This window comes from Anabrus simplex, chromosome 3 (genome assembly GCF_040414725.1).
Source record: "Anabrus simplex isolate iqAnaSimp1 chromosome 3, ASM4041472v1, whole genome shotgun sequence".
In the NCBI taxonomy this organism is placed as follows: domain Eukaryota; kingdom Metazoa; phylum Arthropoda; class Insecta; order Orthoptera; family Tettigoniidae; genus Anabrus; species Anabrus simplex.
In genome coordinates this window covers 487,682,343-487,696,365 of record NC_090267.1, presented here as the reverse complement: position 1 = coordinate 487,696,365, position 14,023 = coordinate 487,682,343, and the positions used below count along the sequence as shown (strand labels likewise).

The window sequence follows — 14,023 nt, the reverse complement described above, 5'->3', positions numbered from 1 at the left end:
ATGGGAAGATTGGAAGGGATAGACGAGGAAGAGGGGAAGGAAGCGGCCGTGGCCTTAAATGAGGTACCATCCCGGCATTTGCCTGGAGGAGAAGTGGGAAACCACGGAGAACCACTTCCAGGATGGCTGAGGTGGGAATCGAACCCACCTCTACTCAGTTGACCTCCCGAGGCTGAGTGGACCCCGTTCCAGCCCTCGTACCACTTTTCAAATTTCGTGGCAGAGCCGGGAATCGAACCCGGACCTCCGGGGGTGGCAGCTAATCACGCTAACCACTACACCACAGAGGCGGACGTTCCTCCAGGTAAAAAGCCTAATGCTCTACCGACTGAGCTACTCTGGCTTCATTGGTAAGTTATTCATTTACATTTCTCACAGACACTTGGTATCCTCGTTGATAAATAACCGAAAAGAACGCGTTCGACCGAGCAGGGTTTTGAACGTGGACCCTCAGGTTAAATGCCTAACGTCTACCGACTGAGCTCCTCGGTATATATACGCGAATTTTTTAATAACATTTCTCACAGACACTTGATGTATTCCTTGAAAAATAAGCAGAAAATATCAGTACGCCCGAGGAGGGATTTGAGCGTTGGACCCTCAGGTTAAAAGCCTGATGCTCTACCGGCTGAGCTACTCGGGCTACATTCGCATATTTTTCCTTTACATTTCTCACAGACACTTGATGTCCTTCTTGAGAAATAGTCAATAAATTTCCATTCGCCCAAGCAGGGATTTGAAACCTGGACCCTCAGGTTAAAAGCCTGATGCTCTACCGACTGAGCTACTCGGGCTATATTAGTTCGTTCGTTCGTAATCTGTTTACCCTCCAGGGTCGGTTTTTCCCTCGGACTCAGCGAGGGATCCCACCTCTACCGCCTCAAGGGCAGTGTCCTGGAGATTCAGACTTTGGGTCGGGGATACAACTGGGGAGAATGACCAGTAACTCGCCCAGGCGGCCTCACCTGCTATGCTGAACAGGGGCCTAGTGGAGGGAAGGGAAGATTGGATGGGACAGGCAAGGAAGAGGGAAGGAAGCGGCCGTGGCCTTCAGTTAGGTGCCATCCCGGCATTTGCCTGGAGGAGAAGTGGGAAACCACGGAAAACCACTTCCAGGATGGCTGAGGTGGGAATCGAACCCACCTCTACTCAGTTGACCTCCCGAGGCTGAGTGGACCCCGTTCCAGCCCTCGTACCACTTTTCAAATTTCGTGGCAGAGCCGGGAATCGAACCCGGACCTCTGGGGGTGGCAGCTAATCACGCTAACCACTGCACCACAGAGGCGGACGGGCTATATTAGTACTCTTTTAATTACATATCTCACAGACACTTTGTGTCTTCCTTGAAAAATAGGCAAAAAGTATCCGCACGCCCGAGAAGGGATTTGAACGTCGTACCCTCAGGTTAAAAGCCTAAGGCTCTACCGACTGAGCTACTCGGGCTACGTTAGTAGGTTTTTCATTTACATTTCTCACAGACACTTGGTATCCTCGTTGATAAATAATCGAACAGAACGCGTTCGCTCGAGCAGGGATTTGAACCCTGGACCCTCAGGTTAAAAGCATGATGCCCTACCGGCTGAGCTACTCGGGCTACATTGGTAAATTCCTCATTTACATTTCTCACAGACACTTGATGTCTTTCTTGAGAAATAGTCAATAAATCTCCGTTCGCCCGAGCAGGGATTTGAAGCCTGGACCCTCAGGTTAAAAGCATGTTGATCTACCGGCTGAGCTACTCGGGCTACATTGGAAATTTATTCATTTACATTTCTCACAGACACATGGTATCCTCGTTGATAAATAACCGAAAAGAACGCGTTCGCCCGAGCAGGGATTTGAACCCCGGACCCTCAGGTGAAAAGACTAATGCTCTACCGACTGAGCTACTCGGGCTATATTCGTACTTGTTTAATTACATTTCTCACAGACACTTGGCGTCTTCCTTGAAAAATAGGCAGAAAGTATCCGTACGCCCGAGAAGGGATTTGAGCGTTGGACCCTCAGGTTAAAAGCCTAGTGCTCTACCGACTGAGCTACCGGAGGTACATTCGTAAAATTTTTCATTGAATTTTTTCACAGACACTCAGTATCGTCGTTGATAAATAACCGAAAAAACACGTTCGCCCGAGCAGGGATTGACCCTTGGACCCCCAGGATAAAAGCCTAATGCTCTGCCGACTGAGCTACTCGGGCTACGTTAGTAAGTTTTTCATTTACATTTCTCACAGACACTTGGTGTCCTAGTTGATAAATAAGCTGAAACTTCCGTCCGCCCGAGCAGGGATTTGAACCCTGGACCCTCAGGTTAAAAGCCTGATGCTCTACCAGCTGAGCTACTCGGGCTGCTTTCGTATATTTTTCCTTTACATTTCTCACAGACACTTGATGTCCTTCTTGAGAAATAGTCAATAAATTTCCGTTCGCCCGAGCAGGGATTTGAACCCTGGACCCTCAGGTTAAAAGCCTGTTGCTCTACCGGCTGAGCTACACGGGCTGCATTCGTATACTTTTCCTTTATATTTCTCACGTACACTTGATGTCCTTCTTGAGAAATAGTCAATAAATTTCCGTTCGCCCGAGCAGGGATTTGAACCCTGGACCCTCAGGTTAAAAGCCTGATGCTCTACCGGCTGAGCTACTCGGGCTACATGGGGAAATTATTCATTTACATTTCTCACAGACACTTGGCATTCTCCTCGGTAAATAAGCAAAGAAACGCGTTCGCCCAAACACACATTTGAACACTAGACCCTAAGGTTAAAGGCCTAATGCTCTACCGACTGAGCTACTGGGGCTATATTCGTACTTTCTTAATTACATTTCTCACAGACACTTGGTGTCTTCCTTGAAAAATAGGCAAAAAGTATCCGTACGCCCGAGAAGGGATTTGAACGTAGTACCCTCAGGTTAAAATCCTAATGCTCTACCGACTGAGCTATTCGGGCTACGTTAGTAGGTTCTTCATTTACATTTCTCACAGACACTTCTTATCCTCGTTGATAAATAACCGAAAGGAACGCGTTCGCTCGAGCAGGGATTTGAACCCTGTACCCTCAGGTTAAAAGCCTAATGCTATAGCGACTGAGCTACTCGGGACGTTAGTAGGTTATTCATTTGCATTTCTCACAGACGCTTGGTGTCCTAGTTGATGAATAAGCCGAAGCTACCGTACGCCCGAGCATTGATTTGAACCCTGGACCCTCAGGTTAAAAACATGATGCTCTACCGGCTGAGCAACTTGGGCTACATTGGTAATTTATTCATTTACATTTCTCACAGAAACTTGGTTTCCTCGTTGATAAATAACCGAAAGGAACGCGTTCGCTCGAGCAGGGATTTGAACCCTGGACCCTCACGTTAAATGCCTAACGCTCTACCGACTGAGCTCCTCGGTATATATACGCAAATTTTTTAATAACATTTCTCACAGACACTTGCTGTATTTCTTGAGAAATAGTCAATAAATTTCCGTTCGCCCGAGAAGGGATTTGAACCCTGGACCCTCAGGTCAAAAGCCTGATGCTCTACCGGCTGAGCTACTCGGGCTACATTCGTATATTTTTCCTTTACATTTCTCACCGACACTTGATGTATTTCTTGAGAAATAGTCAATGAATTTCGGTTCGCTCGTGCAGGGATTTGAACCCTGGACCCTCAGGTTAAAAGCCTAATGCTCTACCGACTGAGCTACTCGGGCTATATTCGTACAATTTTAATTACATTTCTCACAGACACGTTGTGTCTTCCTTGAAAAATAGTCAAAAAGTATCCGTACGCCCGAGAAGGGATTTGAACGTTGTACCCTCAGGTTACAAGCCTAATGCTCTACCGACTGAGCTACTCGGGCTATGTTCGTACTTTTTTAATTACATTTCTCACAGACACTTGGTGTCTTCCTTGAAAAATAGGCAAAAAATATACGTACGCCCGAGAAGGGATTTGAACGTTGTACCCTCAGGTTAAAAGCGTAATTCTCTACCGACTGAGCTACTCGGGCTACGTTAGTAGGTTTTTCATTTACATTTCTCACAGACACTTGGTATCCTCGTTGATAAATAACCGAAAAGAACGCGTTCGTTCGAGCAGGGATTTGAACCCTGGACCCTCAGGTTAAAAGCCTGATGCTCTACCGGCTGAGCTACTCGGGCTACATTCGTATATTTTTCATTTACATTTCTCACAGACACTTGATGTATTTCTTGAGAAATAGTCAAAAATTTCCGTTCGCCAGAACAGGGATTTGAACCCTGGACCCTCAGGTTAAAAGCCTGATGCTCTACCGGCTGAGCTACTCGGGCTACATTCGTGTATTTTTCCTTTACATTTCTCACAGACACTTGATGTATTTCTTGAGAAATAGTCAATAAATTTCCGTTCGCTCGAGCAGGGATTTGAACCCTGGACCGTCAGGTTAAAAGCATGATGCTCTACCGGCTGAGCTACTTGGGCTACGTTAGTAGGTTTTTCATTTACATTTCTCACAGACACTTGGTATCCTCGTTGATAAATAACCGAAAAGAACGCGTTTGCTCGAGCAGGGATTTGAACCCTGGACCCTCAGGTTAAAATCATGATGCTGTACCGGCTGAGCTACTCGGGCTACATTGGTAAATTACTCATTTACATTTCTCACAGGCACTTGGTGTGTTCCTTGAAAAATAGGCAAAAAGTATCCGTACGCCCGAGAAGGGATTTGAACGTCGTACCCTCAGGATAAAAGCCTAAGGCTCTACCGACTGAGCTACTCGGGCTACGTTAGTAGGTTTTTCATTTACATTTCTCACAGACACTTGGTGTCCTCGTTGATAAATAACCGAAAAGAACGCGTTCGCTCGAGCAGGGATTTGAACCCTGGACCCTCAGGTTAAAACATGATGCTCTACCGGCTGAGCCACTCTGGCTTCATTGGTAAATTACTCATTTACATTTCTCACAGACACTTGATGTCCTTCTTGAGAAATAGTCAATAAATCTCCGTTCGCCCGAGCAGGGATTTGAAGCCTGGACCCTCAGGTTAAAAGCATGATGATCTACCGGCTGAGCTACTCGGGCTACATTGGAAATTTATTCATTTACATTTCTCACAGACACTTGGTATCCTCGTTGATAAATAACCGAAAAGAACGCATTCGCCCGAGCAGGGATTTGAACCCTGGACCCTCAGGTTAAAAAGCCTAATGCTCTACCGACTGAGCTACTCGGGCTATATTCGTACTTTTTTAATTACATTTCTCACAGAAAACTTTGTGTCTTCCTTGAAAAATAGTCAAAAAGTATCCGTACGCCCGAGAAGGGATTTGAACGTTCTACCCTCAGGTTAAAAGCATTATGCTCTACCGACTGAGCTACTCGGACTATACTCGCACTTCTTTGATTACATTTCTCACAGACACTTGGTGTCTTCCTTGAAAAATGGGCAAGAAATATCCGTACGCCCGGGAAGGGATTTGAACGTTGTACCCTCAGGTTAAAAGCCTAATGCTCTACCGACTGAGCCACTCGGGCTACTTTAGTGGGTTTTTCATTAACTTTTCTCACAGACACTTGGTATCCTCTTTGATAAATAACCGAAAAGAACGCGTTCGCTCGAGCAGGGATTTGAACCCTGGACCCTCAGGTTAAAAAGCCTAATGCTATACCGACCGAGCTACTCGGGACGTTAGAAGGTTATTCATTTGCATTTCTCACAGACACTTGGTGTCCTAGTTGATGACTAAGCCGAAGCTTCCGTACGCCCGAGCAGGGATTTGAACCCTGGACCCTCAGGTTAAAACCATGATGCTCTACCGGCTGAGATACTCGGGCTACATTGGTAATTTATTCATTTACATTTCTAACAGACACTTGGTATCCTCGTTGATAAATAACCGAAAAGAACGCGTTCGCCCGAGTAGGGATTTGAACCCGGGACCCTCAGGTTAAATGCCTAACGCTCTACCGACCGAGCTACCCGGGCTATATTCGTGCTTTTTTAAATACATTTCTCACAAACACTTGGTGTCTTCCTTGAAAAATAGGCAAAAGGTATCCGTACACACGAGAAGGGATTTGAACGTTGTACCCTCAGGTTAAAAGCCTAATGCTCTACCGACTGAGCTACTCGGGCTACGTTAGGAGGTTTTTCATTTACATTTCTCACAGACACTTGATGTCTTTCATGAGAAATAGTCAATTTTCCGTTCGCCCCAGCAGGGATTTGAACCCTGGACCCTCAGGTTAAAAGCATAATGCGCCACCGGTTGAGCTACTCTGGCTTCATTGGTAAATTAGTCATTTACATTTCTCACAGACACTTGGTATCCTCGTTGATAAATAACCGAAAAGAACGCGTTCGCCCGAGCAGGGATTTGAACACTGGACCCTCAGGTTAAATGCCTAACGTGTACCGACTGAGCTCCTCGGTATATATACGCAAATTTTTAATAACATTTCTCACAGACACTTGATGTCTTCCTTGAAAAAAGGCAAAAATATCCGTACGCCCGTGAAGGGATTTGAGCGTTGGACCCTCAGGTTAAAAGCCTAGTGTCTACCGACTGAGCTACACGGGGTACATTCGCAAATTTTTAACTGAATTTTTTCACAGACACTCAGTATCGTCGTTGATAAATAACCGAAAAAACACGTTCGCCCGAGCAGGGATTGAACCCTGGACCCCCAGGTTAAAAGCCTAATGCTCTACCGACTGAGCTACTCGGGCTACGTTAGTAAGTTTTTCATTTACATTTCTCACCGACACTTGGTGTCCTAGTTGATAAATAAGCTAAAACTTCCGTCCGCCCGAGCAGGGATTTGAACCCCGGACCCTCAGGTTAAAAGCCTGATGCTCTACCGGCTGAGCTACTCGGGCTACATTCGTACATTTTTCCTTTACATTTCCCACAGCCACTTGATGTCCTTCTTGAGAAATAGTCAATAAATTTCCGTTCGCCCGAGCAGGGATTTGAACCCTGGAACCTCGGGTTAAAAGACTGATGCTCTACCGGCTGAGCTACTCGGGCTACGTGGCTTAGTTATTCATTTACATTTCTCACCGACACTTGGTATCCTCCTCGGTAAATAAGCAAAGAAATGCGTTCGCCCAAACACACATTTGAACACTGGACCCTACGGTTAAAGGCCTAATGCTCTACCGACTGAGCTACTCGGGCTACATTAGTAAATTTTTCCTTTACATTACTCACAGACACTTGATGTCCTTCTTGAGAAATAGTCAATAAATCTCCGTTCGCCCGAGCAGGGATTTGATCCCTGGACCCTCAGGTTAAAAGCCTGATGCTCTACCGACTGAGCTACTCGGGCTACATTGGTAAATTACTCATTTACATTTCTCACAGACACTTGATGTCTTTCTTGAGAAATAGTCAATAAATCTGCGTTCGCCCGAGCAGGGATTTGAAGCCTGGACCCTCAGGTTAAAAGCATGTTGATCTACCGGCTGAGCTACTCGGGCTACATTGGAAATTTATTCATTTACATTTCTCACAGACACTTGGTAACCTCGTTGATAAATAACCGAAAAGAACGCGTTCGACCGAGCAGGGATTTGAACGCTGGACCCTCAGGTTAAAAGCCTAATGCTCTACCGACTGAGCTACTCGGGCTATACTCATACTTTTATAATTACATTTCTCACGGACACTTTGTGTCTTCCTTGAAAAATAGGCAAAAAGTATCCGTACGCCCGGGAAGGGATTTGAACGTTGTAACCTCAGGTTAAAAGAATAATGCTCTACCGACTGAGCTACTCAAGCTACGTTAGTAGGTTTTTCATTTACATTTCTCACAGACACTTGGTATCCTCTTTGATAAATAACCGAAAAGAACGCGTTCGCTCGAGCAGGGATTTGAACCCTAGACCCTCAGGTTAAAAGCCTACTGCTATACCGACTGAGCTACTCGGGACCTTAGTACGTTATTCATTTGCATTTCTCACAGACACTTAGTGTCCTAGTTGATGAATAAGCCGAAGCTACCGTACGCCCGGGCAGGGATTTGAACCCTGTACCCTCAGGTTAAAAGCATGATGCTCTACCGGCTGAGCTACTCGGGCTACATTGGTAATTCATTCATTTACATTTCTCACAGACACTTGGTATCCTCGTTGATAAATAACCGAAAAGAACGCGTTCGCCCGAGTAGGGATATGAACCCTGGACCCTCAGGTTAAATGCCTAACGCTCTACCGACTGAGCTCCTCGGTATATATACGCAAATTTTTTAATAACATTTCTCACAGACACTTGATGTCTTCCTTGAAAAATAGGCAACAAATATCTGTACGCCCGAGAAGGGATTTGAGCGTTGGACCCTCAGGTTAAAAGCCCAGTGCTCTGAGCTACCCGGGGTACATTCGTAAATTTTTCATTGAATTTTTTCACAGACGTCCGCCTCTGTGGTGTAGTGGTTAGCGTGATTAGCTGCCACCCCCTGGAGGTCCGGGTTCGATTCCCGGCTCTGCCACGAAATTTGAAAAGTGGTACGAGGGCTGGAACGGGCTCCACTCAGCCTCGGGAGGTCAACTGAGTAGGGGTGGGTTCGATTCCCACCTCAACCATCCTGGAACTGGTTTTCCGTGGTTTTCCACTTCTCCCCCAGGCAAATGCCGGGATGGTACCTAACTTAAGGCCACGGCCGTTTCCTTCCCTCTTCCTTGCCTATCCCTTCCACTCTTCCCATCCCTCCACAAGGCCCCTGTTCAGCATAGCAGGTGAGGCCGCCTGGGCGAGGTACTGGTCATTCTCCCAGTTGTATCCCCCGACCAAGAGTCTGAAGCTCCGGGACACTGTCCTTGAGGCGGTAGAGGTGGGATCCCTCGCTGAGTCCGAGGGAAAAGCCGAACCTGGAGGGTAAACAGATGATGATGGTGATGATGATTTTTTCACAGACACTCAGTATCGTCGCTGATAAATAACCGAAAAAACACGTTCGCCCGAGCAGGGTTGAACCCTGGACCCCCAGGTTAAAAGCCTAATGCTCTACCGACTGAGCTACTTGGGATACGTTAGTATGTTTTTCATTTACATTTTCACAGACACTTGGTTTCCTAGTTGATAAATAAGACAAAACTTCCGTCCGCCCGAGCAGGGATTTGAACCCTGGACCCTCAGGTCAAAAGCCTGATACTCTACCGGCTGAGCTACTGGGGCTACATTAGAAAATTCTTCCTTTACATTTCTCACAGACACTTGATGTCCTTCTTGAGAAATAGTCAATAAATTTCCGTTCGCCCGAGCAGGGATTTGAACCCTGGACCCTCAGGTTAAAAGCCTGATGCTCCACCGGCTGAGCTACTCATGCTACATTGGTATATTATTCATTTACATTTCTCACAGACACTTGGTATCCTCCTCGGTAAATAAGCAAGGAAACGCGTTCGCCCAAACACACATTTGAACACTGGACCCTAAGGTTAAAGGCCTAATGCTCTACCGACTGAGCTACTCGGGCTATATTCGTGCTTTTTAATTACATTTCTCACAGACACTTGGTGTCTTCCTTGAAAAATAGGCAAAAAGTACCCGTACGCCCGAGAAGGGATTTGAACGTTGTACCCTAAGGTTAAAAGCCTGACGCTCTACCGGCTGAGCTACTCAGGCTACATTAGTAAATTTTTCCTTTACATTACTCACAGACACTTGATGTCCTTGAGAAATAGTCAATAAATTTCCGTTCGCCCGAGCAGGGATTTGAACCCTGGACCCTCAGGTTAAAAAGCCTAATGCTCTACCGACTGAGCTACTCGGGCTATATTCGTACTTTTTTAATTACATTTCTCACAGACACTTTGTGTCTTCCTTGAAAAATAGTCAAAAAGTATCCGTACGCCCGAGAAGATATTTGAACGTTGTACCCTCAGGTTAAAAGCCTAACGCTCTACCGACTGAGCTACTCGGACTATATTCGTACTTCTTTAATTACATTTCTCACAGACACTTGGTGTCTTCCTTGAAAAATGGGCAAGAAAAAACCGTACGCCCGAGAAGGGATTTGAACGTTGTACCCTCAGGTTAAAAGCCTATTGCTCTACCGACTGAGCCACTCGGGCTACATTAGTAGGTTTTTCATTTTCATTTCTCACAGACACTTGGTATCCTCGTTGATAAATAACCGAAAAGAACGCGTTCGCTGGAGCAGGGATTTGAACCCAGGACCCTCAGGTTAAAAGCGTAATGCTCTACCGGCTGAGCTACTCGGGCTACATTAGTAAGTTTTTCCTTTACATTTCTCACAGACACTTGATGTCCTTCTTGAAAAATAGTCATCATCATCATCATCATCATCTGTTTACCCTCCAGGTTCGGTTTTTCCCTCGGACGTAGCGAGGGATCCCACCTCTACCGCCTCTTCAAGGGCAGTGTCCTGGAGCTTCAGACTCTTGGTCTGGGGATACAACTGGGGAGTGTGACCAGTACCTCGCCCAGGCGGCCTCACCTGCTATGCTCAACAGGGGCCTTGTGGAGGGATGGGAAGATTGGAAGGGATAGGCAAGGAAGAGGGAAGGAAGCGGCCGTGGCCTTAAGTTAGGTACCATCCCGGCATTCGCCTGGAGGAGAAGTGGGAAACCACGGAAAACCACTTCCAGGATGGCTGAGGTGGGAATCGAACCCACTTCTACTCAGTTGACCTCCCGAGGCTGAGTGGACCCCGGTCCAGCCCTCGTACCACTTTTCAAATTTCGTGGCAGAGCCCGGAATCGAACCCGGGCCTCCGGGGGTGGCAGCTAATCACGCTAACCACTACACCAAAGAGGTGGACTGAAAAATAGTCAATAAATAAATAAATAAATAAATAAATCCGTTCGCCCGAGCAGGGATTTGAACCCTGGACCCTCAAGTTAAAAGCCTGATGCTCTACCGGCTGAGGTACTCGGGCTACATTGGTAAATTATTCATTTACATTTCTCACAGACACTTGGTATCCTCCTCGGTAAATAAGCAAAAAACGCGTTCGCCCAAACACACATTTGAACACTGGACCCTAAGGTTAAAGGCCTAATGCTCAACCGACTGAGCTACTCGTGCTAGATTCGTACTTTTCTAATTACATTTCTCACAGACACTTGGTGTCTTCCTTGAAATATAGGCAAAAGGTATCCGTACGCCCGAAAAGGGATTTGAACGTTGTACCCTCAGGTTAAAAGCCTAATGCTCTACCGACTGAGGTACTCGGGCTACGTTAGTAGGTTTTTCATTTACATTTCTCACAGACACTTGGTATCCTCGTTGATAAATAACCGAAAAGAACGCGTTCGCCCGAGCAGGGATTTGAACCCTGGGCCCTCAGGTTAAAAGCATGATGCTCTACCGGCTGAGCTACTCGGGCTACATTGGAAATTTATTCATTTACATTTCTCACAGACACTTGGTATCCTCGTTGATACATAACCGAAAAGAACGCGTTTGCCAGAGCAGGGATTTGAACCCTGGACCCTCAGGTTAAAAGCATAATGCTCTACCGGCTGAGCTACTCGGGTTACATTAGTAAATTTTTCCTTTACATTTCTCACAGACACTTGATGTCCTTCTTGAAAAATAGTCAATAAATAAATAAATAAATAAATAAATCCGTATGCCCGAGAAGGGATTTGAACGTTGTACCCTCAGGTTAAAAGCCTAATGCTCTACCGACTGAGCTACTCGGGCTACGTTAGTAGGTTTTTCATTTACATTTCTCACAGACACTTGGTATCCTCGTTGATAAATAACCGAAAAGAACGCGTTCGCTCGAGCGGGGAATTGAACCCTGGACTCTCAGGTTAAAAGCATAATGCTCTACCGACTGAGCTACTCGGGACGTTTGTAGGTTATTCATTTGCATTTCTCACAGACACTTGGTGTCCTAGTTGATGAATAAGCCGAAGCTTCCGTACGCCCGATCAGGGATTTGAACCCTGGACCCTCAGGTTATAAGCATGTTGCTCTACCGGCTGAGCTACTCGGGCTACATTGGTAAATTATTCATTTACATTTCTTACAGACCCTTGATGTCTTTCTTGAGAAATAGTCAAAAAAATTCCGTTCGCCCGAGCAGGGATTTGAACCCTGGACCCTCCGGTTAAAAGCATGATGATCTACCGGCTGAGCTACTCGGGCTACATTGGTAATCTATTCATTTACATTTCTCACAGACACTTGGTATCCTCGTTGATAAATAACCAAAAGGAACGCGTTCGCCCGAGCTGGGATTTGAACCCTGGACCCTCAGGTAAAAATCCTGATGCTCTACCGGCAGAGCTACTCGGGCTACATTGGTAAATTATTCATTTACATTTCTCACAGACACTTGGTATCCTCCTCGGTAAATAAGCAAAGAAACGCGTTCGCCCGAACACACATTTGAACACTGGACCCTAAGGTTAAAGGCCTAATGCTCTACCGACTGAGCTACTCGGGCAATATTCGTACTTTTTTAATTACATTTCTCACAGACAATTGGTGTCTTCCCTGAAAAATAGGCAAAAAGTATCCGTACGCCCGAGAAGGGATTTGAACGTTGTACCCTCAGGTTAAAAGCCTAATGGTCTACCGACTGAGCTACTTGGGCGACGTTAGTAGGTTTTTCATTTACATTTCTCACAGACACTTGGTATACTCGTTGATAAATAACCGAAAAGAACGCGCTCGCTCGAGTAGGGATTTGAACCCCGGACCCTCAGTTTAAAAGCCTAATGCTATACCGACTGAGCTACTCGGGACCTTAGTAGCTTATTCATTTGCATTTCTCACAGACACTTGGTGTCCTAGTTGATGAGTAAGCCGATGCTTCCGTACGCCCGAGCAGGGATTTGAACCGTGGACCCCCAGGTTAAAAGCCTGATGCTCTACCGGTTGAGCTACTCGGGCTACATTGGTAAATTGTTCATTTACATTTCTCACAGACACTTGGTATCCTCCTCGGTAAATAAGCAAAGAAACGCGTTCGCCCAAACACACATTTGAACACTGGACCCTAAGGTTAAAGGCCTAATGCTCTACCGACTGAGCTACTCGGGCTATATTCGTACTTTTCTAATTACATTTCTCACAGACACTTGGTGTCCTCGTTGATAAATAACTGAACAGAACGCGTTCGCTCGAGCAGTGATTTGAACCCTGGACCCTCGGGTTAAAAGCCTAATGCTATACCGAATGAGCTACTCGGGACGTTAGTAGGTTTTTCATTTGCATTTCTCACAGACACTTGGTGTCCTAGTTGATGAATAAGCCGAAGCTTCCGTACGCCCGATCAGGGATTTGAACCCTGGACCGTCAGGTTAAAAGCATGATGCTCTACCGGCTGACCTACTCGGGCTACATTGGTAAATTATTCATTTACATTTCTCACAGACACCTGATGTCTTTCTTGAGAAATAGTCAATACATTTCCGTTTGCCCGAGCAGGGATTTGAACCCTGGACCCTCCGGTTAAAAGCATGATGATCTACCGGCTGAGCTACTCGGGCTACATTGGTAATTTATTCATTTACATTTCTCACTGACACTTGGTATCCTCGTTGATAAATAACCGAAAAGAACGCGTTTGCCAGAGCAGGGATTTGAACCGTGGACCCTCAGGTTAAAAGCCTAATGCTCTACCGACTGAGCTCCTCGGGCTACGTTAGTAGGTTTTTCATTTACATTTCTCACAGACACTTGGTATCCTCCTCGGTAAATAAGCAAAAAACGCGTTCGCCCAAACACACATTTGAACACTGGACCCTAAGGTTAAAGGCCTAATGCTCTACCGACTGAGCTACTCAGGCTAGATTCGTCCTTTTCTAATTACATTCCTCACAGACACTTGGTGTCTTCCTTGAAATATAGGCAAAAGGTATCCGTATGCCCGAGAAGGGATTTGAACGTTGTACCCTCAGGTTAAAAGCCTAATGCTCTACCGACTGAGCTACTCGGGCTACGTTAGTCGGTTTTTCATTTTCATTTCTCACAGACACTTGGTATCCTCGTTGATAAATAAGCGAAAAGAACGCGTTCGCCCGAGCAGGGATTTGAACCCTGGACCCTCAGGTTAAAAGCATAAT

At 46.0% G+C, this 14,023-nt stretch overlaps 14 non-coding genes across 14 annotated transcripts; all 14 read right to left on the bottom strand.

Annotated features, from left to right (window-relative positions):
* Positions 1-721: 721 nt before the first annotated feature.
* TRNAK-UUU (transfer RNA lysine (anticodon UUU)) lies at positions 722-794 on the bottom strand. Its single transcript has one exon. It is a non-coding gene; the product is annotated as a tRNA-Lys (tRNA).
* A 1,479-nt stretch (positions 795-2,273) lies between these two features.
* On the bottom strand, positions 2,274-2,346 carry TRNAK-UUU (transfer RNA lysine (anticodon UUU)). Its single transcript has one exon. It is a non-coding gene; the product is annotated as a tRNA-Lys (tRNA).
* A 78-nt stretch (positions 2,347-2,424) lies between these two features.
* Positions 2,425-2,497, bottom strand: TRNAK-UUU (transfer RNA lysine (anticodon UUU)). The gene has a single exon. It is a non-coding gene; the product is annotated as a tRNA-Lys (tRNA).
* Positions 2,498-2,575: 78 nt separating this feature from the next.
* TRNAK-UUU (transfer RNA lysine (anticodon UUU)) lies at positions 2,576-2,648 on the bottom strand. Its single transcript has one exon. It is a non-coding gene; the product is annotated as a tRNA-Lys (tRNA).
* Positions 2,649-3,476: 828 nt separating this feature from the next.
* TRNAK-UUU (transfer RNA lysine (anticodon UUU)) lies at positions 3,477-3,549 on the bottom strand. Its single transcript has one exon. It is a non-coding gene; the product is annotated as a tRNA-Lys (tRNA).
* Positions 3,550-4,078: 529 nt separating this feature from the next.
* TRNAK-UUU (transfer RNA lysine (anticodon UUU)) lies at positions 4,079-4,151 on the bottom strand. Its single transcript has one exon. It is a non-coding gene; the product is annotated as a tRNA-Lys (tRNA).
* Positions 4,152-4,228: 77 nt separating this feature from the next.
* Positions 4,229-4,301, bottom strand: TRNAK-UUU (transfer RNA lysine (anticodon UUU)). The gene has a single exon. It is a non-coding gene; the product is annotated as a tRNA-Lys (tRNA).
* Positions 4,302-6,631: 2,330 nt separating this feature from the next.
* On the bottom strand, positions 6,632-6,703 carry TRNAK-UUU (transfer RNA lysine (anticodon UUU)). The gene has a single exon. It is a non-coding gene; the product is annotated as a tRNA-Lys (tRNA).
* Positions 6,704-6,780: 77 nt separating this feature from the next.
* Positions 6,781-6,853, bottom strand: TRNAK-UUU (transfer RNA lysine (anticodon UUU)). The gene has a single exon. It is a non-coding gene; the product is annotated as a tRNA-Lys (tRNA).
* A 379-nt stretch (positions 6,854-7,232) lies between these two features.
* On the bottom strand, positions 7,233-7,305 carry TRNAK-UUU (transfer RNA lysine (anticodon UUU)). The gene has a single exon. It is a non-coding gene; the product is annotated as a tRNA-Lys (tRNA).
* Positions 7,306-9,079: 1,774 nt separating this feature from the next.
* TRNAK-UUU (transfer RNA lysine (anticodon UUU)) lies at positions 9,080-9,152 on the bottom strand. Its single transcript has one exon. It is a non-coding gene; the product is annotated as a tRNA-Lys (tRNA).
* A 1,653-nt stretch (positions 9,153-10,805) lies between these two features.
* Positions 10,806-10,878, bottom strand: TRNAK-UUU (transfer RNA lysine (anticodon UUU)). The gene has a single exon. It is a non-coding gene; the product is annotated as a tRNA-Lys (tRNA).
* Positions 10,879-11,255: 377 nt separating this feature from the next.
* TRNAK-UUU (transfer RNA lysine (anticodon UUU)) lies at positions 11,256-11,328 on the bottom strand. Its single transcript has one exon. It is a non-coding gene; the product is annotated as a tRNA-Lys (tRNA).
* Positions 11,329-11,874: 546 nt separating this feature from the next.
* Positions 11,875-11,947, bottom strand: TRNAI-UAU (transfer RNA isoleucine (anticodon UAU)). The gene has a single exon. It is a non-coding gene; the product is annotated as a tRNA-Ile (tRNA).
* Positions 11,948-14,023: the final 2,076 nt, after the last annotated feature.